Source organism: Falco cherrug, chromosome 4 (assembly GCF_023634085.1).
Source record: "Falco cherrug isolate bFalChe1 chromosome 4, bFalChe1.pri, whole genome shotgun sequence".
In the NCBI taxonomy this organism is placed as follows: domain Eukaryota; kingdom Metazoa; phylum Chordata; class Aves; order Falconiformes; family Falconidae; genus Falco; species Falco cherrug.
The window spans coordinates 7014789-7036733 of record NC_073700.1 but is presented as its reverse complement, the minus strand read 5'-3'; the positions used below and the strand labels follow the sequence as shown (position 1 = coordinate 7036733).

Below are 21945 nucleotides of genomic sequence, written 5' to 3'. Positions count from 1 at the left end.
CGGGGAGGGAAGGTCTTGCATGGCAGTCATCTCTGGGGCTCTTTTCTGGCCTTGGTGTGCTTTGGTGATCACCACACCAAGAACTCAGCCTTGTGACTAGGAACTGAGGGTTACTCACCAGCCCCTTCCCCAGAATGAGCTACCTGTCTGGCTCACAAATGCTCTACATCACCTGCTAATGAAGCAGATGGCAGGGGAGGTGTAGGCAGAGATGCTAGTAGGAGTTCTTACTCAGGGCCACATCAACCAGCACTATCAGGATAATGTAACTGTGATGACCTGACATAGTGTTTGGGTAGCACCTAGCAGTGTGGAGACGTGATCCACATGCAGGCCTCCTACAGCAATGCACATAAATAACAGTGATTTAATGGGGAGCTATCGTGCTGAGTGGTCCAAGGGCCCCTTATTGCTGCAGATGAATGGAGTCTTCCAGATGACAATTCATAAATTCTGAGTTATTTACTGCATGCAACCTGTCCTAAGCAGTAAATCTTATTTTCATTTACCTGAAGTTAACTTCTTTTTACAAACAATAGCATTGCCCAGGAGCCTTTTGGAAGATGTATCAGTTTGTGAACTCGTGGCTAATGGACGGTTTGGATGGGTTCCAAGTCATCGGGAAATCGGTTGTGCCCATTCTGGCCGAGCTTGAAAAACTGTCAGTGTTTAGTAACACTATCCAGGGGCAAGTAGAAAGATGAAGAAACTGACAAGCAGGAAGGGAAGAAAATACCCTCTCCCATTGTGCATTACTTAGCTCTGGTCTGGGCTACGTGATCCATCCAGAGTGGTGCTGTGCTGGAAGTTGGAGGCATTATTGCCTAGTGCAGGACACCCTCCAACAGGGTGTAGTGAGCTGGGAAAACAAATGGGGCAAATCAATGTAATGCTTTAATGCCACAAGTTGGGAAGGGAAACTTCATGCTGAAGGACACAGAAGCATATTTTGCGCGTATATGTTGTATCTGAAGAAGAGCATCTTCCTTGACTACCAGATTGCTTTGCTCCTGTTAAAGTCAAGGGCAGTATTCCTGTGGACCGCAGTAGGAAAGGACAGTAACGTCTCTATACAAATAATTTTACCTGGAAGCTGGGTATTTCAGATTTAAAAGTTTAAAGGCCTGGTTCTTAGATCTTTTGTGCCAATAAATTGCTGTGAAACAAAAACAAGGCTTCTGTCTGTACTTGTGGTGCCTACAGATTGCAGACAAGTACTTTCTTTAAACTCTGTTCTCTGAAATAATACTCTTTGCAAGATCTGTTTCATTCTGTATGGGAAATGAAATTTGTTGTGAGCACAGCCGCTTTGCTTTATGGAGCTAAATGGATTGAGCGTAGCTAATGGAGTCTTCTGACAACATCAAAAAGAGGTAAAGGAAGAAAGGCAAACCACTTGCATTTTGAACCCCTGTGGATAAAGCAGGACGTGATGAACCCATTTCATTCTCAATATGAATGCAGACTTAAAGCATATTGCTTGATGCGTGGTTTTCTTTTTTTCTAAAAGCCAGTAGTGTGGGTTTTCTTTCTGCACTTGGGAAATGTGTGTCACAGATGAGCGATCCCGCCAGATAATGTTGTCACTAGCACTTAGGTCAAACTAGACTCTCGCAGGTCATCTTGGCAGCAGTCTGTAGGGCTTTGCATGGTGGCTAATGAAGTGCTAAGTGCCCCTTTCACAGACAGGCTGACAAAATGTACTAAAAGGTACATTTGTACAGAAGCACGTCTTCTGCACCCCACAATCCCTCTGAGAGTTTGGGTAAGATTTGCTCAGTAGTTCTTACTGGGAAAAAATGGGTGCATGGTGGCTTGAAGGTGGACATACTTGCCTCTTACTTGGAATTTCAGTGGCCTCATTCAGAATATGAGTCATAGGTCTTTTTCCTTTTATTGCTGGGAAAGGTTTAAGTTTGAACCTGGTTTTTGCTTTATATTTGCAGGGATTTGTGGGTTGCATACTCTAGGAGAGCACTTCCTTCCAGACGTCCAGTGATCTCATCTTTCTGAATCCCTGTTTTCTTCCTCATTCTTTGTGTACCATGTCTATACAGATTTCAAGTGCTTCAAACCCTCAGTGGTTTGCTGCTCAGGTTTTTATAGTCTTATATACCATAATCTTTTCAGTAGTTGCACTGAAACTTCTCTGTTTAAAGTGTAACCAAGTGTGGATTCAACCCAGAAACACATGAATAGACCCTGTATCTAGAAAGAGGCAATTTTTGATATGTCACAAGCAGCAAAGTAGACTTGCATCAGTGGAGTTCCTTGTAATACAACTGCTAGTGGGCCCGGTATATATTTAAGTAGATCAGAGACCAAATTAGGTAGATGTTAAGGGTGTTAACAGAGATACCAAGGGTATGGTGAGCATGAAGAATGAATGATCTTGTCCAACTCTACCTAGAAACCCTGCTAGTTTGGGCTATTGTGTGGTGTGTCATGTCCCATGTAGCAGAATTTCTTGTCTAGCTTTGGAGGTGTAGCTGAAAGGGAAAACCTGAGCAAGTGTCTCTGAACTTACATAGCCTGTCCTCTGTTCTGGGAAAAATAAATGAGCTCCTCTAAGGAAGCTCTGAATGGGTAAGGTTGTGCACTCTGCTGGGTCCTCCACACCTCCTCCAAGGTGTAAAGGCACATCCTGGAGGTCTGCTCTGCCAGAGGAGAAAATTGTCACTGGGGCAGCCTTGCCCAAGTGATTTCCATCTGTCAGACAGTACAAATACATTTCCCCTCAGCTGACAATTTCTGAGAATTCATTAGTGCAGTCATTAGAGGGGATTTCTCCTCTTCGTGTGTGGTTTTGTAGCCATTGTTTCAAACGAGCTCAGCCCTGAGTCATTTAGGATTTCATCAGAGTATTTGTGTCCCAATGGCCTGGCAGGCCTGTGGGTGTTGTTCCTGGGGACAGGGCAGTGTAGCTCTCTTCCCAGGCTTATGCTGTTGTGTGTGCTAAAGTTGTGTCCTGAGGCCACGAACTCAGTTGAGACCCACCTCATTACCGGCAAGTGGTGAATTAGTGGGTTTTTTTCCACAATGATTTTAACAAGGAAGGATAATACAAAGGGGAATGTGGCATTTCCCCATTATAGATGGCAACAGTTAGGATACCTCTTGTTAGAGGTGTGCTCAACTGTCTTAGTGGAAATAATTTGTATACTGATGGCATGGGTTGCACTGATAGAAAGTGTTCATACTGCTTCAGCTTGGTCTCCTTCCAGTGCAACAAAAGGTGCAGTAGCAGAGACAGCCTGAATGCAGTACAGGTGGGTGAGGTTGTGCTGTATGAGGTGAACCTCTATTGGAGGTGTGCGCTTTTTCATCTGAAGAGAAGATCCACAATACCTTTCCTAACCCACACAGGAAGGTGAGGGCAGCACCATTGTCTGAACCCCCTTCTTACTTTCCCTGCTGGCTGATGAGTTTCACTAGGCTCAGTTTTCACACCAAAGTAAATTAAAGCTAAAGAAAACACAACAGCAGGGAGAAGTCCTGTCATCTCGCAGCACAGTTCCCCTGCAGTGAGATATTTTTGACAATTCTGTTTCTTTATTTCCTAATTAGAAATAATGATGTGTTTTTTCGGGTCAAAAGACCTCCTTTGCTGTGAAATGTTAGGCAGATTTTGACAGTGTAACTAAAAATAGGCATGTGCACACACGTGTGTATGCATGCACATGCACTAGCGGGAATAAACATGCAAAGTTCTTTGCTTAATTATGAACATACTTTCCTCGGGGAGGGGGCAGGGGGGAAGCGCCTTTGCCTCCAGTTAATTGTTTTTCAAATAAATAGAGAGAAGGAGTTTTCGGAAGAACAGATGGGCTGGAATGAGGAACAGAAATATTTTCAGTCAAAGAGGGGACGGATGATGTAATAAGCCACAGGAACAAAGTTCAGTTATTTTATGCTCTCATCCAGACCTCAGAGTGAAAATGCCTCTGTTGTTAATTTCATATTCATCTGCTTTTGAGGGCTGGCTCTGTCTTTAAATGCTATTATAATACACTCGGAGCTAAACTGAGCAAATAGCAATTGAGCAATGATGGAAGAATATATTTGTCAGCACTGGAAGCGTTTGGGTACTGTTTGCACTGTGGATGGTAGGCCAGATATGCATTTGATTATTCTGGAGGGAAAAGGATGTACCTTGAATAACCTTAATGGAGGTCCTCAAAATTTTCATGACTGAAATGAAGTTGGCTTTTGAGGTCTGGCATTTGGGGCTCGATAGCTGCTCACAAATACTTCCAGAAGTACGGCTAGCTCTTATGCTGGTGACTAAGCTCTCTCCTGCTTGACTTATGTGCATAGCTCCTACTGGTGGGGGCTTGTAGATGTGCACGTCCCCACCTTGGGCTGTTAGGGGCCTCTTCATGCTTCTGTGGGCAAACCAGGGTGAAGCAGACATGATGCCTGCTCTGCAAGCTCAGCTACTTTGTTCATGTTGGTTGTTATCTTTGTACCCTTTGAGAGAACTGCTAATGAAATGCTTGTCATCCTGAGTTGCAGACTCTTCAGGTGAGTTTAAGGGTCAACAGACATGGGTTGCATCCCACCATGCAGAAGAGGGCCTTGTGCATGGCCGAGACAGAAGAAAGAGGAGGATAGAGTGATGGGGACCCTGAACAGGAACTCGGTGCACTTTGATTCCTCCAGTGATGAGGAATGACCGTGAGAGTTAAATGATGGTAGTTGGAGCTGTTGGTGATGAGCCTTTTGTGCTCAAGCTGGTCAGGCAGCAGCTCCTGAGGGAACCTGACAGCCTTTGCTTCTTTTATCTCAGAGCTATTGAGCTGGTGTGTAGCTCTTTGAAGCGTTAGTGTCCCAGAGCTTGCTCGGAGGAGCACTGTAGCAGTATTACAATGGAGAGAGGCTGTGTGAAATGCAGTAACTCTTGCGGTGGGTCTAAGATTGAGATTTTGCCAGTCACTGATGGGGTCAGAGAAAAGCAGGGCAAGTGTGTGTGATAATCACCTGGTGTCTCTGACAAGCTGGTGGAGAAAATGAGGATAACAAATAGTGCAAAGGATGATAGAGAAGGCTGTGAAATGCGGGGTTCAGGGGTGGTCGCATACCTGCAGAAGCATTCTCTCTGCCTCTAAAAGCTACTTTTCAGGACTCAATTAACTTACATTTCAGTTGGAATAAAATTCATGCTGTTTGTTTCAGTATTGATCAAACTGGTCCCAGTTGCTTGTGTAGCACTATGCACTAGTCCTGGTTACATTCTGGTTAACTCCCTTCAGAGACAGCAGCGTTGCCCACAAATCAAGCAGAACAATTTATTCGCTAAGAGAAGTCTAATGGATGGTTTGGACAGCCTCCAAAAGCACAGCTCTCCCTGTCTGAACAGCCTGAAATGTTTCAGCACTTGAGAACAAAATCCAGAGATGGGCACAGCTGAGAGCTGCACAGAAAGCTGATGGACCGGGGTTGCTTTTTCCTTTCTCTGCTTCCTCAGTGCCTCGGGGAGACTGGACTTCTAGGGGGCAGGATTGGGGAATCCAAATCCAGCCCAAATGCCATTACCCCAAACCCACAGCTTTACCTTCTAAACTTCAAGGGTTGAGGTCTAGAAAGCTTCTGAAAAGTACTGTGATTCCTTACAGGTGTAATGTGTTCTAGGTCCTTACGTGTCTTTACTTAACATTTATTTGAATTAGCACGTTCTGAAGTCTGAAGTGACTGAGACATCTGAAAAAAATCAGAATGCAGGGCAATTTGAGACATAGCTAAAGGGAGTTGATTGGTACAGGGTGGTTTTAACTGTGATTACAAAATATAGTTAAGCCCAGTAAAGATTAGCCTGAAAATGTACTTTTGGAGGGGTTTAGGGTGTAGCGGATCGCCCCCTACCAGCAGCTAAACACTCACCTGGCCACTTCCTTACCCCTCCCGCAGTGGGATGGGGAGAGGATTGGAAGAGCAAAAGTGAGAGAAACTCCTGGGTCAAGACAGTGTAATAAGTGAAGGAAAATAAGTGGGGGTGGAGAGGAAAGGACACAAGTCCTGCAAAGGCAGTCATTCACCACCTTCCATCAGCACACTGATGCCCAGCCCGTCTCTGAATGATGGCTACCTTTGGTCCCACCTGTGTCCCCTCCCAGCCTCTTGCCCACCCCCAGCCTACTTGCTGGAGGGGGAGAGTGGGAAACAAGGAAGGTCTTAACGCTCTGCAAGCACTGTGCAGCAGGAGCTAGAACACTGGTGTGTTATCAACACTAATGAAGTCACAAATCTAAACCACAGAACAATATGGGCTGCTAGGAAGAAAATTAACTCCTTCCCAGCCATGTTCCTGTGCACAGCATTTTGGAAGGGGGAGGTCTTTGTTAGGTGCATGTCTTTTGAAGTCAACAGGAGCTGGGGAGTGGAATCAAGAGGCTATGTAACACTTCCCAAAAGTGCAGTATGGAGACATTAATTCCAGCAGTAATTTTTGTTTGGTGATAGTCACGCGTGATACATGGCACAAAACAGGAGATAGAAAACCAATACATTTGTTGATGAGTTAAGAGGATGGAATATGTTTGGGTGATGGCAAGTAGCCTTCACTTTTGAAGGCCACAGTGGGTGATGACTTCGAAGATGAGCATTTGCATTGCTCTTCTGCCTGGACAAAGAGGTGCTCAGCCAACAAGAGGATAATGTTTTGTAAGAGAAGTAAACCTGGTGTTTCCTAAGGTCCTGCAAGTTGGTTATCTCTTATGGAGCCCAATTTTCAGCTGGGAGGGTTGACTTAGGGAATGTCAATTTGAGAGGCTGTTTGTAGAGCATGCACTGTCCCTTTCTGGCAACATTGCGTGAGTTTGTCCAGATGACACATGCATTCTCAGGGGCACAGTACGGGAATGCATTGGGCGGCAAGGTTCCTTCTGGGGCTGTGGTTCCTTCACATGCTGTTATTAGGAGAGGTTGTGTTGTGAGCGAGGAGAGTTTGAAAATTCACTTGGCCAAAAAGAATTTCTTCTGTGTCCACTCTGTATCACAACTATCAGTCCATTGAGTTAGTGCTGGCTGGGGCTGGGGGGCACTAAGGATCGTGCACAGTTTTGTTAGAAAAATGCCAAATGGTACAGAGTACTTCCAAACCAGAATACAGCAGTGATGGTTGCATGACATTGCAGTAGACAGTGTACCAAGTGGAGAAATCTTTACTGAGACACTGTAAGGGCTCCTCAGAAGCCAGGATATGTCTGCTGCTCCATCCTTTGGCTGCAGATGGAAGAGACCCTTATGTGCTAAATGCAAGTTCCATAGAAGGAGACAGCATTGGCAGAAGCGCACATAAACAGAAAATAACATACAGGAGAAAAGGCAAGTATGTGGTATGAAGTCTTGAGTAGCTGCCAAAAAGCTAATCTATGTATTTAATCACTTGGAGGTATCCCAGAGCCTGTGTGGTAGAGTGAGGGTCCCTCAAGATGGAAACGTTACTGCCTATAAGTAATGTTCCTGTTTACTCCCACTGATGCTTTACGTAACAATCCTGCTCTGCCCCTGACTGCCTGTCAGATCTGAAATAACTTTCCTTCTGATGGATGTCTTCATGCTGGAGGGGAATGGTGGGGATTTATAGTATGAAAAGCAGCAACAGGAACAGGTATTCTCTCTGTGCTGTCTTCTAGAGGAGCACAGAAGCTTGAAGGTGGATGTTTTTTTACCTGAAGCAAGGATTATGAGGACAAGAGTCTTTTACATTGGGAGAGAGACTCTCTGATTACTCAGATGCTTCCAGGAGTTTTTGCGTTAAAATACTAAGTCGAAGTCCTAACCTAATAATCTCGGCTGCTTTCTTTACATGGTGTTTTCTGACTTCCTTGCTATGTTGTATTTCCATTAAGTTGTGGAAAGCAAGGCTGTTTGTGCTTGGGAGAGGATGCAGAGGCAAGCGTCCAAGCATGTCCATAGTATTGAAGATGATTATATTCCAGCCACCTCCGATGTAAACCACAAATCAACCACTCATGTAGCAGCAGCAGCAAATGGAGGGATATTTAAATTGCCTTGAATAATTTAAAAAATAAAAGCCTTTTAAGTCCCTATCTGCAGCTAATGCTGTATATTTTCCCCCTTTTGTGAGAGGAAGTGGAAGGGGCAACACTGCTGGAGGAACACTATCGTTCAGTGCTCCAGGGACTTGTGGGGTGGGACATGAAAATTGCAGCAGCATCTTAAAACAAGTGTCAGCAACCAAGTTCCCATCAGGAAAGCTGCTTTGAGCATGCAGCAAGATAATCTTCCAGGACTTGCTGAGGTCATGGCTCAGATCACATTTAATGAACAGCAAAGTTTGTGGTAAAGAGGTAGGCTCAGATTCTTTTCAAATCTTCTACCTTGCTCTGAGATTTACCAGGACAAAACTCACCCTGAATCATTTTGAACCATCTCCCTTGACTCTTAAATAGAGGAAGAGAAGCAGCAGCTAAAACTTGACCTTGTTTAGAAGAACTCTAATTGCTTATGTCCTTTTTATGGACTGCTGCTGCCAACAGCTTTCTCTCACTTTGCGGTTGTGGGTCGCACTGCCTGCTGCTGCTGTGTGTTCAGCTGGGCAAATATCGCATGCCATATTCGATGAATATATTCCCTTGATCAGAAATCGGAATTTCTTTCAGCTGTGTTTATTTCTCTCTTCGTCTGCTCTGTCTTCGTCCATCCACCATACCCCCACCAGTAAGACCTACTGCTTGCTTTTTCTTGAGACTAACACGATCTGAAAATGCAGTTGCTTTTCATTTTATGCATGTAACTAGACTTCTGAAAGTCCTGTTTTCACCTCCCTTCTTCATGTCTTCCCAGTAAGCTGTGTCAAGATGTGTCAAGGGATAAAGCTGAGTTGTGTTCATCTATTCTGAAAAATCTGAGGTCTTGGCTACACTGTGAACACCTGCCCAAAATAGGACACTAAAGGCTGTTACGCCCACAAAATGCTTCCTCATCTGGACATAGCTGTGCTTTCTACTGTCACAGTGTAAAGGAGGAAACATACCTTTGTGCAGACACAGATATACAGCGCAACACAAGTTATCTTTGTTTTTTAAAAAAAAAGAGGGGGGACGGGGACGGACGGACTGATGGGAGAAGCTTGCTGGTATAACCATATCTACACATGGGATTGTTGCCAGCACAGCTCCATCAGTGAAGGATCACACCTCTTCATATCCCTGCCTTGCAGAGCTGGGCTGGCAGAAATGCCTGTGCATACGTCACCAGCTGTTGCCTGATTTTTCTCTTTAAAAGGACTTTGCTGATGGGAAGCAGGGAGAGCAAGAGACCTGGCGTGAATTCCTCCGCTTCGCCCACAGAATAGCTCCTGTGGGAGAGGAGAAACTAATAAATGGGGTGTGAGTTTGAGATACGGTCCCCTGACAAAAATACACATCAGCTGAAATGGTGTGAATCCAGGCTGCTCTTGTCTCTCTGGTATTATCTCAGTTACATGATTCTCATTACGGCTGGAGCAGAGCCATGCAAGTTTGGTCCTCAGTGGGAGAAGAGAGACATTGTGTGGTCTCAGCTCTCTAGGGCAATCCTGAAATTCATCCTTGCTTCGAGGCTGCATTGGCTGTTTCAAGCTTGCCAGTGGCCACCTGACTTCATTGAATTGAGCAGAATCAAAGAAATCACCTGCAAAATCACCCAGTGGCACAATTTCTCACTGAAAAGGTGTCTGGGCCTAAGATTGCTTTAGATATGCGTTAATTTTGTGTATTGTCTTCTAACGTATTTATGGTCATGCTGAGGTTGTCCTACACCAACTGTAGGATAAGGCCTTATCCTGCCCCAGGCAGCTCAGAGTCAGGAGCCACACTCAGTGGATCCTTGATATAGGATTGAAAGTATCAGCAAAGTAGTCTTGTTTCGCAGCTCCCTTCACCACATAGGCAAATCCATAGTGTTACCAAAGTCCCTCTTATCCTCTGTCAACATCCCACTTCTGACGTGGGCTGTTAGCTCTAGAGTGCCTGAGCCGGGAGGTGGTTGTCCATGCCATCTTCAAAGGAGACATTTTCCTGCTGGCATCAACCAGTTCAGCCCTGGAGCACCAGGATCCTGATGCCATTTGTTCCTGAGTGTGTCTTCTCGTTATCCACACCAATACCTAAACTTTTTATTTGATTCTGCCAAGATCCTGATCCCAGAGCAGCTTTGCTGCAGTTGTTTCCATAGTCAGACAATGCAACTCACAAAAAGTTGGTTGCATTACCTGGTTTCTTTGACACCAAAGTGTTCCCCAAATCCTCCTATTGCACTTAAGGTCTGGTCAAATGCTGTGTAAGGTCAGTATGTTCAACTTGCACCTCAGGTTTTATTGCACAAGTTTTGTATTCACTTAACTCCAGTTTGGATGCCTGTAAAATTCCCAATATGCAAATGTCCTAAATTTGGCAAAATTGGACTGGAAATCTCACTAGAGTAGGCTTTTATGTGCTGTGCCTCTGACTTCCTTTCCAAATAATCTGTCTTCAAAATACTTCGTGGTAGTTCTCTTGGGATTTTTGCTTTTTCTGTTCTTGCTTTTCCCCAGAACAGGAGAAAAAAAGGAGGAAAAAAAAATAAGGCTGGAAAATTACAAATGCAAATATAATTTGCGCACATGGATTTTTTTTCCAACCTTCTGCACAGGTTAGCTTCAGATCAAAGTTCAGGTCATTCCCCAGTGCCTGAGGCTTTTTATTTTCCATGCTTGCAGCACAGAGGATGATGGAACTAATATGAAGTGATGCCAGTGCCTGTTTGGATGTTACTTGGATCCGTAAAAATGCACTCAGTGTTTCCCAAGTATAAAAAGCCAAAAGAAACCATCTTGAGGTACCATGTGATGTTATTTGCTTTGACCCAGGATAACTAAAATGAAAGGTCTCTCTGAACGCAGGGTGTTCAAAACCATCCCACTATTTTACACGTATGTGTGAGGAAGGAAATGTTCTGTTTACGGGGGCTTCAGCTCGTGTGTTTGCCTCTGCGTGTCTGTGCCTAGACAGAATTTCCCGAGTGAAATGGGTTTGGTGGTTCTGGTCCAGCTTTTAAAGGTGGGAAAACAGAGAGCTCTTCTCCCAGATTACACAAATTGAACCTTTTGTTGGAAAGTTCAGAAGGCAGGGCAAGGGCTGGGGGGCTTCTTCCAGACAGACTCACTGGTCAAGTGACATGTCCCAGGTTAACTTTGAGGGGGGCTGTCAGAGCCCTGTGAGGTACTCTTACAGTCAGTTGTTCAAACTGCGATGTGCGTACTTTGAATATAAAAATTAATCAGAGCTGCTGTTACTTCTAGCTCTTCATGGGACTGTTCTTGTCCGCAAGGCTTGGGAGTGCCTGTGTGGTTTTGGACTGAGGAAGCCACGACAGTCTGAGGCTGGACCGTGGGTACCAGTACCCATGAGCAGTGCTCAGCTGGATCGAAACCTCAGAGCTGCTCTGCGCTTCATCTTGCCTAAAATAGGAATAAGTCTACTTTTTTTATTTTTCTACCTGCTTTCTTTGGGACAGTGCTGTGAGATCCGTGGGTGAACAGCACTGCTCAGAATCAGCACTTTGTGCATTATTTTGTGATACCGGGCTGATCTGCTTGGGGAGCTGTTAGCTGGTGGACATCTCAGAAGGCATCTGCACAGTTCTCAGCCTTGGGCTGGGGTTGACGGTGGTTGTCTATCCTATTTTCCCACCATACCTGTTGATTTGGGGGTAACGAGAGAAGTGGAAGGGTAAAACGCTGGGATGAGCACTGACTGTTGAGCATGGTCTCAGTTTCACCTATTTGGAGATCACAGTAGTGGCCGCTGGTATACCAGAGCGTTAACTGCCACCAGCATCCTGCCTAAGCCCCACTCATTCTCCTAACAGCACTTACGTGGGGATGCATCACTCAAGGTTCAGCTAGACAGAGAAAGAGAAATAACAATAGCAGAAGAACAGGAAGGATGCAGAACTGTGCTGTGGGAGGAGAAAAGGTCTCCATGAGCAAGATGGGCACTGATAGGACTGGTATGATTGTACACAGGAGCACATTGGACATCTATGAAACAGCTACATAGGTGGTGTGAGTTGAAACAGAAGAAAACCAGAGCATGTAGACTGCTACACAGCCTGGGATCCTAGTCCCAAGTGTGAACGCAGCTTCCATCTCTGATGTGTAAGAACAAGCCCCGCTCTTGTTGCACTGGCTGACTCCATCAGCTACGATCGAAGGCTCCCTCGGCTCTGTATTAACACAGCCAACACCTGCAAAAGTACGGTATCGTGCAGATACAGGTGGACACCTGTCCACAGAGGAATATCCATGTCTGTCTAGGTTGTCCAAGTTGCAGTCTCAACTGACAGAATATTCTTCCAGTTTAAGATTTGCATCTCTCATCCCTTGCACAGCCAGAGGAGGAACATCTCTCCTCACTGCAACCCTTCACAGGATTCCTGACCCTCTCCCACCCCCAGTGCTGCCCTACACATGGATGGGTTTAATCTGGCATTGCTTGTACATCCTGTTTTTCTCATGCAGGTGGATGGGAGGGGGGCAAGGACGGATGCCTGAACTCTTTGAGTATTTCTGAGTGTCAATGTATAATCGCTCTGTGCTCATGGGGGCTCACTGTACCTGTTGCTGAAGCTTGGAACAATCTCAGCTCTGCCCTGATGCAAATAAAGGTGTCTAATCTAATTGCTGTTCCCTGCTGCGGGGATTACTTGTTCCTGGTGAGCTGGGACTCACATCTGATGACACTCGCCCTGTTTAATCCTGGGGATGTTATCCCTGCCACGGGAGGGGCTCCCCAGACAGCCATCTGTGCTCTGCCTACTTTGACATTGTCTCTCCCCTTGCATCCCCCTGTGTCTGAATGAAGTGGGGAGGATTACAAGCAGGAGGAATATGGCTGTGGAATGGGAGGTCACTCCTACAGTGGTAGGAAGGTCTAGTTCAGTTGAGGTTTTGGCTTTTAAATGAAAGAGGCACTGGGCTGCTGTTTGGTACAGAAGCCATGAATTAGTGATTAGTAGCTTGCTGGCCCAAACTCGAGGCTTTGCCTATCTGATTTAGTACACCCCAAATTTCTCAGATATCTTGGTATGCACTGGAAGGATAGACCCTTGGGTTTGGGGTTTTTTTTCAGTTTATTTTATTTTATTCTTTTTATCCCAGGCTATGGGAGCTTTTGGGTTTAGACCTGGAGGGTCCTTGTTTGCAATTGCTACTTAGGATGCAAACAACAATCCTCGGGCATGCGCCTGCCACCCGCCCCTGTGGCTTAACAGCTACATCCGAACAGTGTCCTCTGCTGCCTGCGCACTAGGGCGTACTCTCAAGTGTTCGTTGCTTTATTTTACAACCACAATTTCTTCTAAACTTAGACGAGCACACAGTTTGTCAGGAACTGTTCCCATGCCAAGTTTCAGGTTTCAAAGTATTGCCATTTTTGAGCTATTCCCTGCTTCTTTCCTTCTGTGTGTCTCCCTTGCACTTGCACACAAAACTTTCTTTTTAGTGTAGAAAACTATATTTTCTCCACACGTTTGTAACTTAAAACATCTGAAGAGGTTTTGCTCCAAGTTTATATTTGAAAGAAATAATGAAAGCCAACACTGGCAGAGAAAGCAGTGTGAAAAGTTGCAGCTCAGAAAATTCAGGAACGTTATGGGCATTTGCAGAGGAGGACTAAAATGGAAGTCCTTGCAGCCTGCCTTAGCAGGAACCCGGGTCCAATGTTCCGTAAGGTTGTAGCTGCTGTAGCACAGAGGAGTACTCCTGGTCGGGCAACTTCATGTGCTTTATAACACGACGAGGCAGTCCAGTTGTTTGTTGTAATCTAGCATCTTCAAAAGCACTGCAAAGGCTAAGCATTTATGTTTGAAGATCTAACTGGGAGGGCTGTGCTGTGAGTTTCTGGCCCATGAACAGTTACAAACATCTGGGTTTTCTTCGTACTAGTATTGTCAGGTTGGCAGCCTTGCACTCCGTCTGCCCTGGCAGAATCTTCCACCTTTCCCTGACATCATGGGGTTTATTTACTGGATGTCCCCCTGAAGAAAATGGGTGTTGCATAGGCTGGGTCTGCGTTGTCTAGAGGCTGTAGGCTCAGTTTAAGCCTGTGTTTCAGAGTGTTCTTAATCTGCGTCTAGACGTAGCGTAGACATTCCTATGTCTTCACTCTAGTTGAAGCATGGCGTTAGGTTTTGGTGACTGTGTGGCTGCTAGTCAAGGCAACGAGCCAGACTTTGATTTTCATCAGAAAGTGTAGCTTCTCCATGTCAATATCCCATGAGCCAGATGCTGCCACCTCCTGCAGATTTTCCTCTCCTCCCACCCTGTCCTCTGAAGCCCCCCAGCAGTTGTTTTATGATTAATGACATGCACCTGGGTTTCAAAACATGCACTTTTGTGGATTTTGCTGGGGTCAAGCAGAGAGTTGCTCTTTCATCCACCACATAATTGGGTTGGCTACATTGAAGAAAGTATGAGAACTGTAAGGTAGGACTAGGAAACGGGTCTTGGACTAGGAAATACATCTTCTACTTTTTATGTAGCAGACTTTTTTATGTAGCAGAAAGGGTTTTCAGCTCTAATCCATAATGCTGGGACCAGGGTGACAACTTGGCTCCATAGTAGAACCCAGCATATCACAGCTGTCATGTTCCTACGTTTCCCTGGGTTTTATGTTTGGTTCTGGAGGTCTCAAACTTCACAAATTATTTTCTGTGGTACTGTTAGGGCTTGTGAATCTGGAGTTATGGATTCTTTGGCATGTACAAAGGATTTGAGGGGCTACACAGTTGATCCTGGCTGTAATGCCAGCTATGATGAGATGTGGCCCTGAATCAAAGCCACAAGCTGGCCAGCCTCTTCTATGGGGACATCCTTACCTGTTTCCAGATCCAAATGTTGTGTCTATCTCGAATCTTTGTGATCAGGTAAATTAAATTCTTAACCCCGAACAGTGCAGGAATTTGTAGAAAAGTAGAACTAGAGGAGGATCTAAACTGGTGTAGTTTAAGCTTATCTTTTTGTCTAAACAAACTTCAGCTGGGAAAGAGGTAGACTTTCTGGGATGAAATTGTAGGTTCACTGCCCTGAAAGGGATGATTCAACATTTCTTCTTTAGGCCTGGCAGGATTCGTTTGGGTGCAACCTATCTATTATGCATGAGCATGAAAGATCTCATGTACTTTCCATAAAAATCTTCTTCAATTTGGGACTGTTTCAGACTTTTTGCCATTGAAGTATTTGTAAATTTTAAAAAAATCTGATGATTTTCTTTAAACCAGCCTTGTTTGGTGTGCTCCTCCGTTTTGTGCTGCTTTGAGTCGAGTTGTGCGTGGGCACTGTATTTAAAAAAAAAAAAAAAAAAAAAAGGGAAACTCCAAGGATATTATTGTTATCACCAGAGACAAATTCCTAGAAGCGGTGCCATGATGTAGTAAATGCTGTGTAAACCCAGAGTAACAAAATGTTCTTTCATTTACCACCTACCACAACACAAAGCTGTATTTTTGGGTGTGAATACTGTGATGTATCATACATACACAGCATGCTGCTTCTGCGGCAATCTGATGAAATGCTGCACGCTGTTATTTCTAAGCTTGCGTCTTTGGGACATTCCAGGTTAGATACAGGAGGTTTCTCTGTGGCTTAGTGTCCATAAACAGCCTCGTGGTCTTTGGCATCTCTGCCAATTGACATCTGCCTCTTGCTAATTACACACAGATTAAAAGGTGATCACCCAGCTACTTATCTTTGCAATACAGGTGGCGATGCCAGGCAGTGTGTTTTTAACATGCTGGCAGCCTCTCGTCCCACACCAGTCACCCTCGGTCACCATGCCCACCACACAGCTCTATTTCTACTCATTAAATATACTTAATAAATAAATAGCACCTTCTAAACGCGTAGGCGGTTTGTCTAGCACAGCACTGGTCCTTCCAAACACGCTCTGAAGTCAAAACTGTCTGTTCAGCTTGGCCAGGATTTATCATTAGAGCAGTATGGGCTAGAAAGCGTATTTGTGGCCGGCGTGCCAGCTTGCCTGAATAGCCCGCAGTGTAATCTCCCTTTTTCCTCGGTGGGAGGAGCTGCCAAAAATAGCAAGCCAAGAATTTGTCCATGTTATTTCTGGGATTGCACCAGGAATTGACATCAGGAGGAGAGAAGAGAAAAAGCAAGCAGTGTGAGAAGTTTAGGGTCCAGGGCTGTTTGGGTTTGCAGGCTGCCTCAGGGTGGTGTGGAAGGGTCTGGTAGCCACCATCTGCATGTGGGTGCTTCCATGGGCAGGGCTCTCCCCAGGCCCTGGATGGCTTGAATGAAGTGGCTTAAGCCTCTGCTGTCTGTTAGGGCAAACCTGCTTGGCCCAGCGCATTGGACTGAGCCAGGGACTCCGTTTTGTGGTCCCACGGAGCAATAACGTCCCCCACAACAGCCACGGGACTGTGCCAGGAGTGAAGTGTTAGTTCCTGCGGCCGAGAAAAGGCATGAATGAGCCCTAGCTGAATCAGCCTTCACAAAAGCCTGTGAATTGAGCTGTGACTTCTCTGTGGAAAGGGCTGTTTGTGCTGTAGGAGACATCACTGCCCTGGACAGCTGGGTGGGATCCCAGGGACAGGGATGGAGATGCTGAGCATGTTTTTGTCACTGCTGCTGCATCCAGACCTGGGTGGCCCTTATGCCATGGGGTTATATCAAGACCAGTTTGAATGACCCTCCATGTAGAAAATTTTTGCTTATTGCTAGTTAGCAAAAGATTGGTCCTACCTAATGTCTTCTGTGCTGTCTGCCCCCTCCTTTCCCCTATTCCCTTTGTTTTCAGTATGTACTTTTGGGAACAGCAGTAATTAACATCCTAATCTGTGCCTACAGCAGTTCCCCTGTCAGCAGGGAAGTCACTCTGCACTGCCGCTTGCTTGGGAAAAGGGTAGGGGATGTATAGAAAGCTGAGGTTACCCTGTGCTGAATGATGAGACAATGGGGGAAAAGCAGGGTGTTCTTGTTGGATAAAGAAGTGAAAGGTGGTCAGGGCGAGAAGGGAGGAACTTGTGTTGACAGTGTAGGAACATGGGCAGCAAATGAGCGGTAAGTCAGGCTTCCTTAATGTTGCTGCTGAAATAACCACTTTGTTAGCCCAAATGGATTCATACAAGTATGTCATATGCATCATGAAAGAGATCAGAGCCTCCTCTGTGTGCTAACGAAAGATCCATCTCGCTCCAACACAGGCTGTGAGCCAACTCTCTGGCCTGTGATGCAGCTAATTGGGCATCCGAGTCCTGGGTTCAGTGGCACTGGCCTCATAAGGGCCTATTTAGCTGCCTGACTTATCTCCAAATAGCCGTTTGTTCCCTGCCTGCAGTTGCATTCACCATTATCTTTACTTAATAGTGCATCATATTACAATGAAGAGGCTACTGAGTACAAGTCCTAAGGAATGAATAAATTTCTGTGTTGTCTGTTACGGGACAGAAGGCGAAAGAATTCAGTTGCAGCTTTGGTCTACCCTTACTTCTCCAAAATTTGCCATGCTCTCAAAGTTGGTCCATGTGCTGTATCAAGTGGCAGTTTGAACATCCTGTGGGGGGCCACCAAGATTTACCAGTGCAAAGAAAATAAGAAATGCATGTTCACATTTGACTATAATGATTAATGACTTACTGACACCCATTTTAGCAAAAGCCATGTTTGGAGCTCAACACTGCTGCTGCCATGGTGAGAGATCCATCCTGCTTCGCAGAGCTTAGAGTCTACCCATAAAAACCAGGTAGTGATGGAGAAAGGAGAAAAGGTAAATGTAAAGGCTCCAAGAGGTAAAAGCACCTTCTCCATGTCCTGCCTATGCCAGAAAGCAGGGCTATGAGCGTAGATTAGGTGTCTTTGTTTAGAGTTGTAAGTGAAAATATTCTAGGTGAAAACTGTCCTGTAGGTTGAGGATCTGGATAATGCCAGCTCCTCCTGAATTCTGCCTTTCACCATAGTTAGTCCTGCTAGAGTCAGACAAAGCAGCTACAGAGGGAACAGACCTCACTGTAATTAAGGAGATCAGCATCTGACGCTAATGCAGCAAAAATCAGTCCTGGCTGCAGCAGGTAACAGGAGCTGGGCATGATGGGTTTGCCTGCACGTTCTTCCTGAAAAAGTAACTTTCACCTGTCATCCCCTTTTTCTTTCCTCAATGAATCAGAAATCAGGAAAGCATCTTGGTTTAGCACTTGCAAAACAAAGCATTGGGTACTTTTTGTTTAAAGTAACGTTGCAGTTCAAAATGTACTTGATCTTTATTTCTAACTGTTTAGAATGACTTGAGCAAAATATGTCATCCAAAAGGGGATTTTTTTGAAGAGAACAGTCCTGGGTACCACTCTACTGATTGTCTGATCATTTTTAAGATCTGGAAATGGCAGCAAGCCTTTTCCAGGTAAAAAAGAGATACCTTAAAGGCACCAACCAGCACATTCAAGGGGAATACTGTTGTTTGGTTTTAGCTCCTCCTCTGGTTTGGTGTTTAAAGGATAATGTAGAAATGTATGGACATTTCTACAACTTGGAATCAATGCAGTAGGTTTTAAAATTTCAAAGGATGGATTGTTGCAGTAGAAAAAATTGTAATCATAAACCTATAACTGGGTCATCTGCCAATTAGAGGAATAAAAGAGTTGCAAGGCAGAACACACCCCACATATTAAACTCAGCAGGATTATTTGATTAGCGTATTGCTGTCATTCCCATTAATGGCACACAATTGAAGCTGCTGTAGGTGACCCGTCAAAATGTTTTCATAGTTTTTTAGATTCATGGGAACTTTTTTCTAAACTACACAATGGAGCAGCTGCACCGTACAAAACATGGCATCTCATCGAGTCACAGCCTTGAAAAGCCACGCTGTTTTTCTTTGGTGCAGGTGCAGTAAATGGTAGCTAGTCATTCCATAATTTGAAAGCTGCGGATGACCTATCAGTATGCAGGACCCCAAACTGTAAAGCCGGGTGGAGAGGAGAGAATGAGGGAAGCTGAGGGCAAGGAGGGAATTGGGCTGCACAGCTTTTGGGGATGCTTAAACTGGTGTGAGTGAACAGGACCCATCCAGCAAACAGAGATGTGCTTCCAAACCACTTTTATCGACAAAGGTATTTAAAGCCTGAATTCAGGGGGATGGCAGAGTGCTGAAAATGCTGATCAGGAGGGTTTAATCCAGTGTGAAAAGCGTGAGAAGTAGTTAAAGCAAAGGAATACCTTATGGAGCAAGCTGTGAGGTGACTGGGTTGAACCGCTGTGTTCATCGTGCTGACTCTCTTTATCCCTTTGGTTTGGTTTCATTATTATGCCTTCATGTGAAAACCCCTACAAATAAAATAGATAACAACAGCTCATGAAACTGTTGATCTGCCTGCCATAAAGGATTTCAGCTGTGGCCTGGAAAGATAAATATTATTGCAATTTGGGGTTTTTTTCCCCAGTTCCAGATACTTTTCCTGAAGGATGTCAGAGTGGTGGCCAGCTGTAGTGCTTTTAATGTAGCAGACATAGGGAGATCTCTATACAGAGCATCATCAAAGCTCTGATTCAGACCTCCTTTTCCACTTGGTGCAGTTGAGAAGTGAGCTTGTAACATCCTTCAGTTAAAATCATATTGAAACCCTCTGAGATTCACGAGTGCAAGTTGCTGTACACTGTTAGCCACCTGCAATGCAAGCACTACAGGTTTTGATTAAAGGCAGCTCAGCAATCCTTTGGGCCTTCAGGAAAGCATCTTGCAATGGAAATTTTGTACAAAGTGAACAAGAGCAGTCAGTAATAACCAAATAAATACCTTCAGTACCTGCATTTGGGCTTAAAAATGCTGCTTGGGATGATTTTCCTCAAGAGAGCTCTGTTTTTCCAGCACAAGCCAGAATCTGCTTGTATGTCCAGACAGCTTGGCTAGTAGTGAGATGGAAACATTCTTATTTTCTTGTACTTTGAAGTCTAGCTATTGTACAGATAACTATTGTGTTGGAAACCCAAGGCTGGTGGTTCAATCCAAAAGGACAGAAGGGAAACCCAGTGTGTATTGTTCTTCCAGTGCTAGTGAAGGCCCTTGTTCTAGGAGATGGCATGGTTAGATGGTTGGAAGAGCTTTTATCCAAACAGGCCAGAGCTGATTTTGTTCTGCAAAGCTGAAATGGGGCCTCTGGAGAGGAAGATAAAACTCTGTATGCTTAAGCAGGGAGTTGCCAGAGGTTTTTCTGGCTGGGGGCTCTCATCTTTCAACACAGCCTCACCTGGGCAAGGTAACTGGGAGATCAAGGACTACACAAGCCGACATTATCTCCACTACAGACCCATTTCAATTCTGGATAAGGGTGGCCAGCTTGCTCTGTTGCAAATGCTTTAATAGGACTCTGTAAAGTCCTTAGATTTTGTCCCTGCCCTGTGGGGCCAAGCCTATTCAGCTAAAAAAACCACACAAAACAAACCTTTTCATCACTTCCCTGGACTATGTCCCCTTTGCATACCCACAAGTGATGTTGGTGGTTGAAACGTTTCCTCCTATCCCGAAGCCCTCGCTCAAGACAAACTCCCTGTCTCCGTGGGAGTTTCCCAGTGTAAAAACTAATTAAGGACAGGACGATGCAGTGACGATATAAGCCATAACCTGTTTATTTTAGCCAGTATTTAGATTATGACTGAAGTGGGAAGCAGCGTGAGTTTCTGCAAGACAACACTCACATTTCTCACAGAGCATTGGAGATGGCATCAGTTCAAGGTGGGGCTGGTGATGGTGGAAGCCTTTGGAGTTGATGTTAGAGGAGAACAGACACGTAGAGCATCACGTCAACTCCTCGTTGTATGTGAAGACATAATGAGGCGTGTTAGAGATTAACCACAATGACGTATGCTCATAGGAAGCAGTGGGCCTGGCACTCTTTCCTCTGTACAGATAAAGGATCAGATAAAGAGACTGTGCCAGACACAGCCTCAGTTAGAGGAAGAGCTTTTAGGCTGGTAAAGTCATTGAAATATATCAGATTGAAACACTTGTCCTCTCTCCTATCCCACAGTCATTCAGAACAACCTTACTTTGTTTGAGACCCTTTACAGGAATTACTGGGGAGAGTTCAAGGCTGCATCGCTCACACCATTTTCCTGTGTGCTCCTAGAGAAAGAGGATTGAAATTCAAGAACCTTCCACGCTCCCATTCCTGTGGCTGAGTAATTCTTAGTGTAAGGCAAGATTTGTTTCAATCAGATGATAAGTAACGAAAAAGCTGTTTTTCCCAATTCCCCTTTTTTGTCTAAGTTTAGCCTTGTTTTTTAAAATCTGTTTTGTTAGTTTTACTTAAAAAACAAACAGAAACAAGTTGGAACCCAGAAGGGAAGCATAGATTCACGCGCACTCACACTCACTATTTTATTTTCATCCTAATTTTTGACGTTGTGACTCTTCACCAGCACCTCTAAACACGGACCAGCTCTCAGGTGTGGGTGTTGCACTGCCTACAGAGGCTGACAGCTGCTGCTCTTGTTCATCATTAACAGCACAGTCGTGCCATTGCGTACCACTCAGCACTCATTAATTTGAGACCAAGCTCACTGCATGTCCCAGCAGAAGCAGCAAACTGTTAGAGAAAAGAGATAACAAGGGGACAAAAAAAATTGTATTTGGTAGCAGTAAAGAGCATGCAGGAAGATGCTAGTCATGCAAATCTCTTGTAATGTAAATGCTGCCTGCTCTCAGGTTAGCTTCAGTGTGAAAAGCGGCTCTAGAAGTATCATGTGTAACTTCAGGTGTAAAGCAAGTGAATGGCAGCAATGAAGCCCCTGTGTTGTTTTCCATGTGGGTAGTACCCCTTCAGGTGGGGGGCTCTATGGGAACAGTCATTTTAGGACCCCCCTCTCTGGCCTTCCTTGCAGTTATGTTTATCTCATCTCTAAACATTCCCTCTGTTACCCAGTGTATCTTTGATGAGCGTCCAAAGTTCATA

General features: G+C 44.9%; 1 long non-coding RNA gene across 1 annotated transcript; it reads right to left on the bottom strand.

The window, feature by feature from the left end:
* Positions 1–13540: 13540 nt before the first annotated feature.
* Positions 13541–21446, bottom strand: LOC114014324 (uncharacterized). Its single transcript, XR_003557777.2, has 3 exons — positions 21368–21446; positions 19214–19321; positions 13541–15321 (listed from the first exon to the last, which is right to left on the bottom strand). It is a non-coding gene; the product is annotated as an uncharacterized LOC114014324 (long non-coding RNA).
* Positions 21447–21945: the final 499 nt, after the last annotated feature.